This window comes from Chelonia mydas, chromosome 6, assembly GCF_015237465.2.
Source record: "Chelonia mydas isolate rCheMyd1 chromosome 6, rCheMyd1.pri.v2, whole genome shotgun sequence".
NCBI lineage: Eukaryota > Metazoa > Chordata > Testudines > Cheloniidae > Chelonia > Chelonia mydas.
This window is the reverse complement of record NC_051246.2, coordinates 28031504-28050160: the sequence shown is the minus strand read 5'-3', so window position 1 is coordinate 28050160 and position 18657 is coordinate 28031504. Positions and strand designations below refer to the sequence as shown.

General features: G+C 44.4%; 1 long non-coding RNA gene across 1 annotated transcript; it reads right to left on the bottom strand.

The window, feature by feature from the left end:
* Window positions 1-2099: 2099 nt before the first annotated feature.
* LOC119566397 lies at window positions 2100-16948 on the bottom strand. Its single transcript, XR_005225424.2, has 2 exons — window positions 10455-16948; window positions 2100-6011 (listed from the first exon to the last, which is right to left on the bottom strand). It is a non-coding gene; the product is annotated as an uncharacterized LOC119566397 (long non-coding RNA).
* Window positions 16949-18657: the final 1709 nt, after the last annotated feature.

The window sequence follows — 18657 nt, the reverse complement described above, 5'->3', positions numbered from 1 at the left end:
CACAGCGCCTGTCCGCACCATCCATGGGTTTAGCGATTGCTATCAGTCACTTCTGATTAAAAGCGCTAAAATACATCAAATTCATCCCTTCTCTCTTAAAAATCCAAGGCTGGCTAATTGAGCCTGAGTTCTCGTGTTGAGTTCATCCCTTCCGATGCCGGTGAGAGATGAAACCAGAACCTGGAACTCCACAGCTGAAAGCTGGGCGTGATGGTTAGACTCCAGATCCCTAAGAAATCCTTTGTGGATGCAGAGACGTCACAGCTGAGGTGGGTTTTACCCAGTTTGTGGAGGCAGCCTCTGGTTGTTATTAGCTGTATTGAGGTATGGAGGACAAGAAGGCAACAAGCCAGAACCAATTGCAAAATGTAGTGAGCACACACTTGTGTCTGGTCTTCATTAATTTTAATGTGTGTGTGTGTGCGCATGAGTTTACATACGTATGCGTGGGACAGATGGGCCTGTACCAAAACCCTGGCTTCAAACTCCCCCACATTTGATAGGATGGGTGGATGTGAGGGAGAAAATTTGAACCTGGATCTTGAATTTTGCAGCATGGTCCCAACTGTAGTGTGAATGACTGGTTCTCTCAGAAAGAAAGTGAGAGGGAGGGAAAGTGGGTGGGATGTACATGAGTAAATGAGTAAGTAGATGCCAGCAGGAGTATATATGTGTATATGTGTCCATCTATGTATAGGTAAAGGAGCAGTGTGTACATGAGCGGGTGTTTGTCAGAGAAGGCGTGTGTATATATGATTAGACAGATGTGCCTGTCTAATGCACAGTACTTGGATACAGGATGATAGTAGATACAGAAAAACTTCCAATGGACAGATAAGATGTATATATGCATGCGTGTCTGTGTATGAGCATGTGCTTATGTTAAGGAGAATGTGTTTGGGGGTGTAGGTGGAAGGATGGATATATAAAGCTGAATGCACATGTGTGGGTAACAGAGCAAGTAGCTGAAGGAGAGGGTGCAAATGTGTGGCTATGTGAACACATGAGTGTATCAGTGAGTGCATGTACAGGAGTGAGTGTGGGCCAAATTCAGTAGTATGAGTTATGCACAGTGCCAAATTCGGTCCTCAGTTAAACCCGTGAAACCCCATTGATTTGTTGTGGTTCTACACAGTACAGCTGAGGGCAGAATGTGGCCTGTATAGAGTGTAAAACTTCAGAACTGTAGCCTAGGTGGTTGAGTGGTATAACTTGCACTAATGTGATGTTCAGGGAGTGTGCAAAAATGAATACTTTAAACATCAAGTGGGCAGAATAGGAGGCACAGCGGGTAAAGCAACTAACAGGAGGGTGTAAGGTGAGTAAGGGAAAAGGGGAGTAAAGGTATAAGCTTGATCTTACACTCTGCAGGTAGATGCTTTTCTTGTTTCATCTCCCCTCTTCTGCTCTCATGGTGGTGAAGTTACATGGGTTTTGAATGCCAAATTCACCTGCTGAATCCCAAATTGGTGCAAGTTCCCATTTAAACTGCTGTTCTAACCGACATGAAACGTACAACACATCATGGTTTACATCACTGCCAAAGTTCGCCCAGAATGCTTGGGAGGCTGTAGAGTTAATTTGGGGGGAAGTTTTGATCCCAATCTAAATTTTGCAGCTGGCCCCTCTGTCTGATGGGCTGAACCAAAGTTATTAATTATTATTATTATTACTGCATGTATTATGGTAGTGCCTAAAGGTTCCCACTTAGATTGGGTCCTCACTGTGCTAGGGTTTGTACAAACATACTGTGACTGTGGTGCCTGGAAGGGCCTCACTGAGATTGCTCAATCAGGGTAAACTGCAAAGAATGGGGCAGACAATCCCCCAAAACTGGTGGTTTATTCCAATACTTAGATTCACCAACCCAGCAACAAAACAGCTTCTATCATACCTAACTGGTTACCCAGGACCTGAAAACAGAGCTCCCTTAAAGCAAGCCAGCCCTGGGCTTCCACCCAGACAGTCAAGTCAAATATGGTGAGGCTTACTTAAAACATATATGAAGTTCGACCAATCCCAAGCAATCAGACACATTATCCACCAGGTCAATGAATGTTCCAGATCTTACCCAAATACACGCTTACAGCCAATTCTTATTAACTAATCTAAGATTTATTTAAAAAAAAAGAGAGAGAGTATTGTGACTAAAGATCGTTATACATACAGATATGAGTAAAGTTCTTAGGTTAGTTTCGTAAGTAGAGATGGTGAGCTGCCGATTTGTAGAAAGTTCTTCCAGAATCAGTCCCATAAATTATAATCCCATAGGCAGTCCATGTGCAGTGTCTGTTTAAATTCTTCCATGAGAAATGGCAGGCTAATCCAGACTGGAGCGGGAGACCTCAGTCTTGCGACTTAAACTTCCCCTGACCAAACTTAAGCAGATCTGAGATGAAAAAAGGATCAGGTCCCAAAGTTCTTTTATAGCTCTCTGGCCGGTTATGTAGCCTCTTGCTAGCCAACAGCACAGCCAGCATTCCTTGGATGAAGAATAGGTAATATACATGGTTGCTTTGAAGTCAATTCCTATTTCCTATGTATACACAGGTAATTAGTTGCATTGATTAGCATAAAGCAATTTACCATTCAAAGGTTCACAAGTAGTTTACTACAAACTTCAAAGAGAAATAAAGACGATGATACCATTACACCCAAGTTTCATCTAATTGCTAATATCCGCTTTTGATTTCTGAATCAATAGAATATAGCAATGAAATATTACAGACAGGAACGGAAGTATAGCATCTACATGAAAATTAGATCACATTGCTCAACGCCTTACAGATACAGATAAACACAGACAAATACAATAGTATTTACTAATTCTCTGACAATATAGGTTTGCATTTCAAAGGATTTAGTCCACTTACATGGCTTTGATAACTATCTACAAGAAATGGCCCTGCTTATAATGTCAATATTTCTCGAATATGTTTTTAAAGGTTGATCTTGGGTCAATTAGCCTGCTGGTGTTTAACCCTCACTGGCTGAGTGTCACACATATATTAGAAAATAGTCCCTGCCCCAACCAGTTTATACTCTAAAGAGATAAGACAGATAAATAGCAGGAGGGGAAATAGAGGGAGAAGAAGGTGAAGTGACTTTCTCAAAAAGACTCAGCAGGTCTATGGCAGGCCTGGGAATAGAACGCCGGTCCCCTGAGTTTTTCCCCATTGGGGCATGCTGCTAAGAACACAGAAGTGCTGAACCTTTGAAAAGGCCAGACCTGGATGTAAGCTCAGATTCTGATCTCTGCTACACTGACCTAAATGGAGTTACTCTGGATTTGTGCTGTTGTTAACAAGAATCCACATCTAGCTACTTTCTGCCTTTAGCCCAACTCTAGTTTTGATGACATTTTAGATAGACGTAATCTGTGTGTAGATATTCATTACCCAGAGTTCTGGGTACCCTTGGTTTGAATGCGCTATCAAATGTTTTTGGGTTTTTTTTTTTCTGATCAGTATAAACAGTCTCATCACATTCACAAAGAACTGAAAGTACTTTGCGCAATGGATGGTTTTAAGCTTGGGGTTTCTCATCACTTTTTGTTGGTGGTGTGCTTCGGTGGTGTTAAAATTGCTATTCACTCCCCCCACACACACACACTTCCATCACTGCCGTTGGGGAGGGCAGAATATTACATTTCTAGGGCAAAAAATAAGGGTGTCTGATCTCCACCAGTGCACATATAGACAGAAAAGTTCAACCATATACAGATGTGCTAGCTGTAAAAACAGCCTTGTTACAGTGACCCAGTTAAACAAAACTGAACAAAATACAGTTAGGCTTCCTTTGGCCAGCCTATAACATATGGTATTTGTCAGCCAGTCTTGTTCCTCTCTGGGGCCTGGCAGGAGACAGGTGGCCGGTTCCAGAATGGAGAGAGCTCCTGGAGAGTCAGCACACTGAGCACACTGTAGGAGTGGGCTAGCTGGGAACATAACAGCTCACAAAGGCACAGATTGAACAACATTTCTTCCACATTGTTCAGCGCAGCACTAGGTTATAGAGGCTCTGGCTTTGATGAATTTATGGTTCACACTGTTCCCTGTGGTATTGTATCTGTAAGTTCTCATTTGCTAAGCGTACACACAGTTCTATGGCAAACCTCTCTTTCCAAATGGTCGACAGACAAAGGTGTGTGGCTCAGGGAGAGTTCGGGTTAGCTTGGGAACAAAGAGATTCTCATAAAGATAAATCACACCAACTGTCTGTAGGTAGGTGGCAGACTATTGTGTTGCCTTTCTACTGTGATGTAAACTGAAGATGGTTGCTGCCACTAGGTAATTTTAAGGGAGACTAATCATTGCGGGGAGGAATAGCTCAGTGGTTTGAGCATTGACCTGCTAAACCCAGGGTTGTGAGCTCAGTTCTTGAGGGGGCCATTTACGGATCTGGGGCAAAAAAAAATTGGGGATTGGTCCTGCTTTGAGCAGGGGGTTGGACTAGATGATCTCTTGAGGTCTCTTCCAGCCCTGATATTCTATGATTCACAGATTTGATGGGTAGTCACAATGAATACTATGATGCAACGTCTCCCCACCTTCCCCAAAGGAATGTTCAATTAACATGACTATTATTAACTAAAAAACTATCCTCCAGTTCTGGCTTTGCCCAGGGATTATTATTCCCTAAAGCAAGGGCCTTGCCACTCTGTGTTACAAATTAAAATGATGAGGAGGTCTTCTAATTCATCTTGAAATAAGTATGGGTTTTGGAACAGTGGAACTGGAAAATTCATCGCATCATGCTGCATGTGAAACAGACGTCCCAGCGCAATCAGTTAGTGATATGGAAAAGGAAGCTGATTCAGGATTATCTGTTTATTCCAACAACAGAAAAGGCTTGAGAATGGAAGAGATCTGAATGCTTCATTCACATGTTCTGGATCTGAAATTCTTGCATTTTCTGCTAATTCAACCAATGAACCATCTTAGCATCTAAAGGACCAAACACTGCTAATCATAACTCCAGCATGCAAGACATGCTTTTCATCATATGTTTGCTGTGTATGACACTGGTCCTCTTTCAGCAGTGAAACTCATTCAGCCCTTGCAGCATAGATATGAGCTAGTGCTGCTTTTAAAAGATCTGTCTGTCTTCTATCTGCTCCCACTCCTTGTTGATTTCACTTCTCCTTGGCAATGACTCAAGATATGTTTTGATAGATTAGTAAAAATTAGCTAATGTTATAGTAGAGATGTGCAATGTAATTTCTGCTGACTTGTTCTGTTTTCTTCCTGTCCAGAGGGATCATCCAGTGTCTTCTTGCCACACTTTATTGCTGGTTTGTTTGTTTTTTGGCCAGTATTGGCCTTTCCTGTGGCCACTTTATTCTGCATACAGGGACAATCAGTTGGTTCCTCGATAGTATATTGCAAGCCCATCTGATCTTTACACGAGCACACTATTCTTGATGTCCTGTCTTGCCACATCAGTAAAATCCCAGAATACCTGACATTTCCCTTGGAATCTTGTACCTTTTTGGATGAATATTCAGCACTAGGGATTCCCTGGGCTGCAATTTCCACAGCCTTTTGGCCTGTGAGATCTGGCTCAGACAATAGTCACTTCTGTATATCGTCACTACAAGGACTGAAGACCAGCTTGACACAAAGGGTGTCTGCCAGCATCAAACGCACTGTGAAAGCATTTCCCACTCTTTTTGGTTTCTATTACAAAACAGAAATCTCTCCATCACCACCAGCAGTGTTGGAACATACTGTGACGGCAACACTTGCACAATCTTTTCATATGTTTTGGTTCCAGGTCTGCCTAGTCCCATTATGCTCAGGGGAGGGGTTATAATCCATTGCTCCACATATGACATTTGTGTCTGCAAAGTGTTCAGTGTTCCGTTCCATGTGCCCCATAAATCCGGTTACAGCTGCTATTGTTGTGCTCTTTCTTCTAAGATCAATGGGCCAGATCCTCAGCTGGTGTCAATGAATGATAGCTCCATGGACTTCAGTTCAAAGGATTGGCCACACTCCTTTGGGTTTGACCTAGAAGATAGTGAAGAGATTAATTAATGCAGCCAGATGAGCCATCAGTCCATATGAGTTCAGTAGCCTCTGAAAGGAACTTGGCGGACTCTTATTTTCAGGAACTGGGGTACCCACGGTGGCCTTGGCCTTTACTAGTAACTTGTGAAGACAACACACATCAGTTTTGTGGCCAGGATATTCTATGGAGTGCTGCAAAAAAATCACATTTCTCCTCCAGTCTGCAAGGCAGAATCAGGAGACGTCTGCTCTTGTTCTTGTCCAGCTCTAGAATGTCACTTACATAGCATTTCAGTGGAGCCAGGTGAATTGACACCAGGTGAAGATCTGACCTAGTAACTTTAGTGGTGTCCCATAAGCACTCAGCCATGGCCAGTAATCTCCCTTTGCTCTCAGATTCTGTCCGGCTGCACCTCAGTTGGATTTCCTTGCACATAGTTACTGGCAATCTTAACTTTCTCTCTCAGGGTGTAGCTCCTCCTCTATGTTTGAAAGCTTCTTTTCTCTCCAAAGAACTTCTGACTTTTACTACATGGTGGTGGCATCTTTGGAAACACGCATGGCTCAGTCAGACTTGTTTCATCCTCCTAGCACTAGGAAACTGGACATACTTTCGTTTCTCTTTGGCTTTTCTGTTTGCACAGTCCAATCTTCCTGTGGCTTTTTCCCCAGCAGCAGGGCATTTATGGCGTCTGGCCTCCAAGACACAGATTTAAGATGGCTGCTGCCATCCCATAACTTTTAAAGGTAAACTGTTAAAGATAACTGTTCAATCCATAGACAGTCACACCATTTCATAGTATTATCTCCCTTAAAGGAGCCGTATCTCTTTGTTTTCTTTCGGAGGTCTCAGGGTGCCCATTCCTAACAAGGAGCTTTATCCTGCTCCAACTGTCTTCAGTGGAGCAGGATGAAGCCCAAATCACTACAGCCACTGCAGTATAATACCCAGGCATGTCCCTCTGCAGATGACAGCTCATTAACTACAAAACCTTGCTGGAGCCAGTCGCTCCCAGGTCACACATATGGCCAGTTTTAGTATGCTGTTTGATTTTGTACATGATTTATATTATTTCACATCTCAAAGGGTATCTCACAATATTTTTAAAGTTTTCAAAACCATGCAATGGAAACAGAGAGAACTAAAAAGACATTTACCCAGTCCCAGCAGGGTTTTGTCATTGCTGTAACATTACCAGTACTGGGACACTACTACCCAAGAGTGGCCAGTGATCTGGGTGGGGTTGACCAGGGTTTAAAAGAGAACTAGATAAATTCATGGAGGTTAAGTCCATTAATGGCTATTAGCCAGGATGGGTAAGGTATGGTGTCCCTAGCCTCTGTTTGTCAGAGGGTGGAGATGGATGGCAGGAGAGAGATCACTTGATCATTTACCTGTTAGGTTCACTCCCTCTGGGGCACCTGGCACTAGCCACTGTCGGTGGACAGGATACTGGGCTGGATGGACCTTTGGTCTGAGCCAGTATGGCCATTCATATGACCTTGTAAGTATGAGAAACAAGAATCATTATATGCATATATGGGCCTGGCTTTCAAAGCAGCCATCCAGTTTTGTGGGCAGAGTATTATGTCTACAATTAATTGTGCCCACAGTTTTCCACCTGTAGTGCATTCATGCTTTTTCCTGGTACTTCAATATAGCCACACAATTGTGGGTGTAAGATTTTCATGGCAAAAATCTAGCTTGAAACTTAGAATCACATTGTACTGAATGACGTCTGGCATGGTTTATGGGGCACTTGAAACAAACTGCTCTTTTGTAAGAAGATGTGCCGTTCCCCCTTATGTCAGTGGTCTGAGTTCTCAAAGTCAGGTCTGTGCAAATGCATGCATATATTTGCATGTGCCTCATCCACAGATAACTGGTGTGCGAATTTAAGTCAGGAATTTGCACAAGAACATGGACAGATAAGTACAAAGACCTGAGTTTTGCACACAGATAGAAGCACTTGAGCGTGGAAATTAGGCACATGCAAATATATATATATATATATATACCCACCTCACTTTGAAAAATTGGCCCAGTACGTGAGTAAATGTTAAACATAATAAAAATAACAAGACACAGACAGGCAACAGAATTAAGAACTATAGCCATCTGCGTTCTTCTAATCATGACATCAAGGGATTGCTTAGGTAATACACTGATGGTTTTTAAATGAGCTGTAACCACTCAGGAAAAAGATCCAGGCGTCATTGCAGACTGCTCAATGAAAACATCTGTTCAGTGCACAAAGCCCAGCAAAAAAGCAACCAAAATATTACTTTGAATGGGGCAGACAACAATACAGAAAATATTTTAATGCATAGTAGGCATCCCTAGAAAAGGTTACAGTCTCTTTGTAATTAAGTCAAGTATCAGGGGGTAGCCGTGTTAGTCTGTATCCACAAAAACAACAAGGAGTCCGGTGGCACCTTAAAGACTAACAGACCTTAAAGACTAACAGAGCATAAGCTTTCGTGGGTAAAAACTTCAGATGCATCTGAAGAAGTGAGGTTTTTACCCACGAAAGCTTATGCTCAAATAAATCTGTTAGTCTTTAAGGTGCCGCTGGACATCTTGTTGTTTTTGTAAGTAAGTGACACTCCTGAAATATTCACCGATTTCCTTAGGTATTTTCTATACAAGGGAAAAAGAGAAGTTCAGATACTGTGAATACACAGAAAACATTAAGGCAAACATAAGGCAAAACTGTACAGTGGGTATGTCTGTGAGCATGGCAATAGGCGTGTTTGTGGACCAGTATGTGCAGTTCTGTCCTGTCAAAGGTGCGTAGGGGTTGTTTGTGCATGTGTGTGTGTTTCAGTTTGTGTCTGTGAATGGACATTTGTATGGCATAGGTGGGTCTCTGTACAGATCTTTGTGCAAATATTCACAAGTGCTTTCCCCACTAGCCATGTTTAGAGTACCCCAGCTGTGCGTGTGTCATCAGTGAGTGCATCTAGAGCAGTTTCACCATTAGTGAGACGAGGGACCCCACAGGGCACAAAGCAAAGGTCCCAATGTGTGCTCCCTTTGAATATGAGCTTATGTCCCTTCAGAACATCAACCTTGATGACTTTCCCCCAAACAGCTGCTGGGCGAGAAACAAGGGCCAAATCCTCATGTTGGGTAAAACTGGCATTGATTTCTTGCCTCTTTGTGCTTATTAATCATCCAGGAAAGGCAACTCCTCTCCACTTGCCTCCCACTCCAAACCCCATCTGCACTCCTTTCCCTGTGTCTCTCCCAGCATACAAGCAGCACTACCAAACTACAATACTCACAAGTTACAACATGATACAGCAACAGAATCATGTGTTGTTTAAGGAAGGCAACTGCAGCCAGCATCCCAAGGAGCACAGTAAATGCTGTATACTCTAGTGCCGTCAGACTCCATGCATAAATTTCTCCAGTGTTTTGGGAGGGGGGAGGAGAGAAACAGACTGAGCTTTGTGGAATTCTTTTAAGAGCGTGTGCGCGACTGTATAAAAGAACATTTTTTTCTGCCCTTGAAAAGATAATATTATTTCACCCAGGCCCATTTCCAAGAGCAGTCGAGCTGTTTCTAAATGAACCAGTGCCTGGGTTGAAGCAGAGATGTCGGGGAAACCCTCTCGCCGCGTGCGACATGGAAATTCCTTGACCTCAGCAGGAAAGCAGAGCTACTTGCACGCAACCAGCCAAAGGGAAAAAATATTGAGGTGGAAGAAGTGGACAGAGGCAGGTGTGTTGGGAGGAGAAACAGCCCGCCTTTTACAGGCAAAGGGAGTGCTCGTCTGAAAAGCCATGTGTTTGTGACCAAGTTGCAAGGACAAGATGGACAGGGTTGTGAACAGGATGGGGTGGTGGTTAGGGCAGTAAGAAACAAGTCATAAAAAGGAAAGCCAACCAAAATGCCTGTCACAGGGGCTCGGCGTGACGAACGGGGCCACCCCTGTTTGCCGAGTGCGGGGTTCAGCCACCTCGTCACACAGTTGTTGGGATTCTCTGTTGGGTCAAACAACCACAGTTGGGGTATCTCAGGACCCCTGAAGGGGCAGAGCAACCAAGCAGTCTGTAACCCCTCGGGCAGGGCAGAGCAAGGCAAACACTCAGTCTAGGGCCTCTGAGCATCCTGGCTGGGGCAGGCAGTAGCAATGGGCGGGAGGGGCTCTGACCCTATGGGCAGGGCAGAGTAACAATCAGTCTGTAGTCCCTGAGGAGGAGCAGAGCACTCAGTCTGGGGCTCTGGTCCTATGGACAGGGCAGAGCAAACACTCTGTCTATGGCAGGAGCCCCTGGTAGCCACAACGAGTGGCAAGTGCAGGGGGGGAGAGGGTAGGGGAACCCGGGCCCACCCTACTCCACCAGGTTCCAACCAAGGGCCCTACGGAGCCAGTAAACTCCCTATAAAGGGTTCAGGCATCAGCTGCTAACACATCCCCTGAGTCATTTCCTACCAAAAAGCCCATCTCGAGCATCTTCTCAGCTGTCAGCAGCTTGGCATCCCAGTAGGTCTCCGTGGTCAGTTAGCTGTGCGCAGCATAATCTGGGTTCACAGTCCCTACAGACTGGAGAGTTGACAGTTCCTCAGCGGAAGCCTGCAGCACATGCCCTTCCTCTTCCTCCACCAGCCCTGACTGAGCTGGACTTCCTTTTTATCTGTCCCTTCGGCTGGAGAATGCACAGCAGGAGTGAGGGGTCATGGTCTCCTGGGCCCACAGTGATTGGTCAGCCCCCACTGGCCTAGTCACAATGCCACCCCGTCACAATGCCAAGCAAACAAATTCTGATGCAAGCCTCCTTCTTCACACTGGGACCATATCCTGAGCTAGGGTAAACTGGCATTGAAGTCAATGGAGCTACATTGACTTACACCAGCTGAGGATCTGGCAGCAACTTGAGTTCTTTGAGATATTTTGACCCTATAGGTACTACACTACTGGTGCATGCATGACAGTGCATCTTTGATCAGAGGTTTGTGGTAGCAGTGTCCATGTGATCCTCACCTGTGCTCTGTACACCCTCAGTGTGGAACTGCTGCCACTCCAGTTCCTTCTCCTTTGTGAAATATGGCTTAATGCTGGCACTCTGAAGCAGAGGGGAAGGAAGGCAGATAGTGGAGCACCCATGAGGACAAAACATTTTGAAGAACTCACCTTGCTGTACCAAGTAATCAGCAATCCTTCTTTGAGTAATTGTCCTTATGGGTGCTCGACTTCAGGTGACTCCCAAGCAGTGCCCAGACTAAGGGGTCGGGTGATGAGGAGTCCTGTCTAGTACAGTTTGGAGAACAGCTGTCTCAAAAGCTGCATCAGACCTGCACTGTGGCATAGTGCTGGGAAAAGCAGTGAACAGATAACCAGGTAGCAGCTTTACAGCTGTCTTTGATGGGGAGATTCATGAGCCAAGTCAGAGAGGTGGGCCCTAGTGGAATGAGCAGTCACCTTAGTGGGAGGGTGCATTCTAGAGAGGACAAAAAGCATCCCAAGTTCCCTTTGGAAAGTCGTGGGATACAAATAGAGGTTCCACTCATCCTATGAAGGAGATGAAAAACTTAGAAGAGATTTTGAAGGGTCAAATTCTTTCTAGGTAGAACGTTAGTCCCTCCAACATCCAGAGTGTGGAGATTAGCTTCTTCCCAAGAGTTGTGTGATTAGGGTAGAATATGGGTAATAGAATGTCATGGAGAAATCAGAGGAGATCTGGGAGAGAAAACAAAGATAGAGGCAAAGAGTCACTTTGCCCGGATAAAACCTGGGGCAGGATGATGTGCCAGAGCTACCAGCTGCAAAATGGACTTCAAAGGAACTTAGCAACAAACCCACGGTCTTTAAATTTAATGGGTAATCTAAAATCTGTATTATGTGAAGCTTAGAGGGAAACAATCACGCTGGGAGCACCAGTGGAAGAATCACATTCATTTATGAAGGTAAGTCTTCCTCACTGATGGTTTCCTGTTCATCCCTATGTTCTGCACTTGAAAATGAACAATCCCTTCCTATGCCCGAGAGTCATCCAAGAGCCAGGCCTTGAGATATAGTGTGGGTAGATTGGGGTAACTATTTTTCCCAGAGAGGTTCCTTTGAGCCAGCAAGTTTGTTGTCAGTGGCAGGTGAAGAGGTGGCCAAAGTGGCAGGCAAATCAAGTCTCGGAATCAGACCCCTCTTGCATAGGTTGATTTTGGATTTGTCTTTTTTTCATCTTTTTCAGTCCTTTGAGAAGCAGTGGCATAGGAGGATAGGTATACAGCAGGAGCCAGTTGTGTAGGCAGGGAAAGACTGCCACTGCTGTCTCAGCTGGGCAGCCACCACTGAAAGGACCTTTGTGGAGCATCTTGAGACAGTCAAGAGGCTGAATGGAAGTATCCACTATTGATAATATTTGTGACCAACCATGAACCTCAGGAAGTGCTTGTGAGCTGGACACAGTGCTATGTAAAAGTATGCATCCTAGAGATCGAGGGTCATAAATCAACCCCCTGGATCTAGAGATGATATAATTGCTGCTAAGGTTGCCATCCTGAACATAAGAGTCTGGATGAATATGTTAAGTGTGCTGAGGTCCAAAATCAGTCTCCACCTCCCTTTTTTTCTTGGGTACCAGGAAGGCTCTGGAGTAGACGCCTTTTCCCATATAGGGAGGGGAAGCTGGCTCTACTACACCCAGTTATTTCCTATCTTAGGAGACCTTCATGAGATGGGTCCCTGAAGAGTAGTGGGGAGGGATGGAGCTGAAGTGAACGGCATATCCTGATGTGATGCTTGCTAGCACCCATCTGCTCTATGTGATTCATTACCATGAATGCTTGAAATGGGAAAGGCAGTCCCCATAAGGTGGAGAGGTAGGAAATAGAAGGGTGATGCAGCATAAGATCCAGATGACAGAATGACTTGTAGCTATTGACCAATAACAGCTGCTTTGTAGAGGTTGATGGCTGGTTGACTATAGCTTTGGAGATCAATGGTCTTTTCCTTTGAATCTAGGTCTTTTCCCAGGTGGCTCTATAGCCCTGTGATATGTTAGAAACCGGACCAGGCTGGATCTTTGGGCTGTAAGATCTGCTATATCTTCTTTGGTTGCAGAAGTGTAAATTCTCAAAGACTGAAGAATTGCTCTGGAGCCCTTTAAGGAATGGAGGGATTCATCCATGGTGTTGCTGAATAGCTTGGGACCCTCACATAGAAGATCCTCCACTATGTTCTGGATCTCTCTATGGACTCCAGAGGACTGTAAGCAGGATACACGGCACATTACTATGGTTGTTGTCATAGACCAAGAGGCTGTGTCTGCCACATCCAAAGTTGCCTGTGATGGGGCCTTGGCCCCTAGTTGTCCTTCAGTGATGAGTACCTAGAATTGGTCTTTGTTCTTGTGGGAGATATTCAACAAAATGAGTGAATTTCTTGTAGTTTGTGTAGTCAGACTTAGCAATCAGGGCTTGGTAATTTGCTACCCTGAATTGTAAAGAGACCAAGGAATAACTTTTGTGCACTTACATTTCTTTTTGGTGTGGTGTGGAATGATGAGGAATGATGCTGTTTGTTTCTTTCATTCAGAGCATCAACCATGAAAGAATTTGGGACAGGATGGGGGAATAGGTATTGTGTGCCTTTCGAGGGTGCAAAATATTTCTTGTCCACCCATTTGCAAGTGGGAGGAACAGTGTCTGGCATTTGCCATGCTCTTCTGGTTGGCTCTAGCAAGGCATTATTTATTGGCAGGGCTTCCCTGCCCAAGTAGGTGGTACCCAGAAGGCTGTTGAGGGACTTGCAAATGCCTGTTTCCTGATGACCCTCTTTCAGAAAAGGCTGGGGGGGAGGGGGTCTGAATGGGTAGGTGGTGGAACCCTGAATGGAAATCTTCAAGTCAGAAGAGGGGAGCTGATCTTGTTGGTATTGTTGGTATTGCAGTGCTTCGGTGCCAGAGGAGAGCATAAGCCCACACAGCTGCACTCCGTCTCAGGCCTCAGATGGTTGAGAAGGAACTGGAGGGACGGCAGGTTCACCCTGCCTTACATGCCCTCAGATCAGAGCATGAGGACACACAGCGTGAAGACGTGGACTACGTGGACACTGCTACCAAAAATCTCCAGTCAGAGGCATAGGGGTGTGCACACACCTGAAGTGGAGTACCCATAGGGACAATTACTTGCAGAAGTAGTCCTGGTTCTCAGATTTGAGGAGGTCATTAGAGACTTTGGTGAGAGCAGTTTCAGTGGAGAGCAGGGGGCAGAAGCCAGGTTGGAGATGGTCTGGCATGGACTTGGAAGAGAGGAACACCAGATATCATTTGTAAGCAGCACATTCACTGAGCTTAGAGATGAAAAGGATATGGGGGTGGTAGCTGGACAGGCAACTGGAGTCAAGGATGTTTTCTGTTGCTGAGCTGGAAGAGACAAGAGCATGTTTGTGTTATGAGGGGAAAGAGTCAGAGGAGTGTAAGAGGTTAAGATAGGGGATGAGAGGGGGCACCAGAGCAATGAGGAGATGGGCCCAGGACAGAAGTATATTGTATTAGGACTTACAGACTACCAATGAATGGAGTGTGTATGAATTAGAAAATGAGCCCAGTTTGCACTAGGGTTGGGCAAACTTGTTTTGCCTAATTTAGAGGCCACTCAAACACTGTGGGTTTGAATGTCACTGGATTAGTGTTTCATGTAGGAAAAAGTGTAGAAAAAAAGGTGCAGAGAAGAGGAGAGGGGAAAAAGATCCAATGGAAAAATAAATACAGTATAACATATACGGGGCATCCCCTTGTGCCAATGTGGCATTTCTAGCCCTAATTCATAGCACAGGCTTCCCTTTAGCTAGAAGATCATTTCTAAAAATAAAAAATTGGCTCACCCTGGAGGGGAGGGAAAGATGAATTTAAATTACAAGGACATCAGGTTCTAAATGATGAAAAGTGGGGGTGTTCATTAATTCAAACCAGTTTTGTGAAACTTATAAATCCAGAAACTAATTTGTGAAGTTCAGAAAAACCTCATACTCCTCCAGGTAACAATAACAACTCTTAGAATTTATATAAACACTTTGCAAATATAAATCAATCAACTAACAAGATTCATCCCACTCCCTGGCTGCGCTCTCTGCTTTCTGAGCTACATCACTGTACACCTGTATCCAGAAATCTCCAGGGCTTCTGGAGACATTTGTTGAAAGCCAGTTTTAATTTGCATTTTGTTTTCCTCTTTTCTTTCTTTCTATGGTGCCTTGTTTGAGTAATTCAGATTTAGGTTGGACTGGAACATTATGGGCCACATCGTCGGCTAGAGTAAATTGTTGACTTCAATGGAGCTACACTGATTCATACCAGCTGAGGAAGAGGCTGTTTGGTCCAAATCTGATCTAAGACCAAAGTTAGACCTGTCCTGTTCTCTCCAAATAAGTACAAACAATAGGGGGAGATTGGAGAAAGGCTTGGGACAGGGAAAGAGAGAAGGGAACAAGAGTTGAAAGAGATGAAGAACTGGAAGAGAATGAAAGGAGATGTAGAAAAGAGAAGCATAGGAATTTCCATACTTGACCAGACCAGATCAGATCTAGTCCATCATCAGGTCTCCAAAATCGACCAATGCCAACTACTTCTCAGGAAGCTGCAAGTGGCCAACTATAAAGTAACTTGTCCACAGGGGAAGTTTCTTTCTAGTCCCTGTCAGTTAGTGTTCAATTTAAATAAAGATAGAGAAAAGGCAGCCAGGAAAAGGAAAAGATATAAGGGACTGAAAAGAAGGGAAAGGAAAGGAAGAGAATAGGGAGAGAGGTAGAGACACAGATGGGAGGCAGAGGATGATTTCACACACTGCTCATGCCCAGGGGGACAATGATCGGGGTTTGAGGATGCTGGATACTCAGACAATCATCCTCCTACAGGAAACTTGACAAAGGTTGTGCACCTGGTACGCAGTGACCCCTGCCTATCACATGGCCCAGCATCGCCTCCGTGATTCCTTGAAGTTCCCCATCCATTTATTGTATCCACATGTTGTCTACAGTCTTGTATTTAGATTGTAAACTCCATAGGGCAGGGACTGTCCCTTTGTTAAATGTCTGTACTGTGCTTAGCACAATGGGACCCTGGCCTCTAGGCACCACAAAATAGAAAGAGGGACACGCCTACATTTTTTCAGAATAGTTTGACCAGGGTGGCAGGACAAGGAAGAGAAGAAAATCAAGGCCAGAGCCTCAGCTGGCACCACTTGACACCTGCTGAGATTTTGAGCTGATGTGTCATCCGCACTACTTCTTCAAGAACCGCACTCCAACTATCGCCTGACCAAGACTGTTTCCCCTGTTAGGCAGGGTTCAGAGCCGAGCTGCCAAGATTCCAGTGTCACCTATTCACGTGCATTATCCCTGAAGATGCCGTGACCCTGGAGCTGTGAGGGATGCAGCAAAGCACATGGCGTTGCTTCTCTTTTCAATACATCTCCTCCCCCACCGAATCTATGGTTTTTTTTCCCCAATCCAATGTATACTTTCCAGCTCGTTTCCTCTTGCGGTTCTGATTTCCCGCTCCTAGGAGGTGAGCTCATACGTTTCTCAATTACAGGCCAAAGAAAGGGAGAGGGAGAAAGAAATCTTATGGAAACAGATGAAGTCATGCCTGTGCAATGCTGTGTTATGGCCCATGCTCACGGAGCCATGAGGAGGACGCAACCGCCCCCCAACCCTGGCGGGACACCCTGGTTTGTTTATTTCCTTCTCATTCTCTCTGTTGTTTTCTTCTTTGCCATTGAGAGAAGATGCACCACTGACACACAATAACAGCAACATGTTTTTGTCTCCCTCTTTCTCTCTCCCCCTCCCCTTTCATTCTCCCACCCATGGACCTTTGAGTCATTCACAGCATGCACTTGAGTCAATAGTGAGCCCACAGACCATGCAGAAGTCTCCGAGTGCTGTGTACTCTGCCGATGGCTATGCGGACTCCAGAAAAGTTACACAAGGGAAATCTAAAGGCAATTAAAAGAATAATACAAGTGGTTGTTTAGAAAAACGGGGGGTAGGGAGGGGAAACTAAAATTAAAATAAATAAAGGGAATGTTTTAAGGAGGTTAACAGTGAAAGCTGAATTAGAGGCACCCGAACTTCATCTATATATTTCTCATATAGACAGGAGCTCTGTCCTGTGCATCCAGAGCTGACTAAAACTAGCCAGGGCCTCAGGCTGAGGGAAATATTTGGATAGAAAGGAAAGATGGTAATTGCTGCAAATGGAGACTAATTCAGAAAACAACTGACTCTGCATTGGGTCACTGTTCTTTTGCTTTCAACGAGCTACTGATGCTTCATGGAACACTGGGGATGGAGGGACAAGGAGCTCCGGAAAATCTTTCCTTCTTGCAAGTCACACATGGTTAGCACTTCTTTTTCCTTATTCTTCATTCCCAAGGATGCTTCCTACCTGCCTCGGTACTTACATGGCCTGAGCATCACCACAGCATCCAAGTACCTTGCAGTCATTAACATAGCATTTCCCAAAGTGTGGGGCATTTCCCTACAAGGAAGTGTCCTTGCTTTATAGATGGGGAACAGAGGCAAGGAGAGACTTAACAATTAACTCAAGGTCACACAGGAAAAGTTGTGGCAGAGCTGGAAATGAAACCCAAGTCCTCTAGTCCAAGGTCAACACCTTAAGCACAAGACCTTTCTGAGAGCTGGTCAAAAAAAAATATGGGAAATAATTTCCATTTTCCAATGAACTTTATTTTTTCCTAGCAAAATCTTTTTACTTTTTTTTAAAATTGCAATACTAATCTGGTTTATCATGTGTATTTGCTTCTGCAACAAACATTGCAGCAGCCTTCTTCCCATATAATTTACTCTAAGAACTGACCCAGACAAAATCCTTTGTTGGATGAGACTAAAGACCCACAGATCTGCAAGGCACTTTATAAACAACTACACATAACAGGCCCCTGACTTGACAAATTTAAAATATAGAACCAACCCTGGATGGCGCTGAGCAAGGGCATATTCCACTGAATTCAGTGGGAGGTGGAAATAGGTGCTCGATGTTTCTCAGGATTTGGCACTAAATTAGACATGAAAGATGACAGCGGACACATCTCATGTGCTAGTTATGTGTATAACAATGAGTGTGACATGAGAGAGAGACCTGCTACTGAAAACATTGGAGAGTCCTCCATTAGTTCTGGTGGTAGCTACATATGTTTTTCTGGTTGAAGGGTAAGGGTTTTAGTCCCAGTTCCCTGAGTATGTTTTATATCCTATTTGTGTCTGTTGCCTGTATCATACAGATTAGTTACAAAAAGATAGGATTAATACAATATACACATCAAGAGTTTGGGTTGATAGAGGAATGTGGGTCAGTAATGGAAAGCTTTCTACTATATAAAGGAAATATGAACACATAGAAACTGGACTGTCTTTGCAGTCCACCTGCTGTTCGGGGAATGCATGTGTGATCTGAGAGACAGTGTACAGAGGACTCTATACAGTTCAAAAACATCAGCCATATTGTTAATAATATTTTTGTTTCATTAGAGTTCATCTGCCCCATTTCTTATTCCTAACTAGACATCCTAACCCTGTGTTTGTGGCGCCCGAATTAATTACCCATAGCAATTTACATCTTCAAAGTGCATTAAGGTTGAGTAGTATTGTAACTACTGCTAGCCCTATATTACAGGCA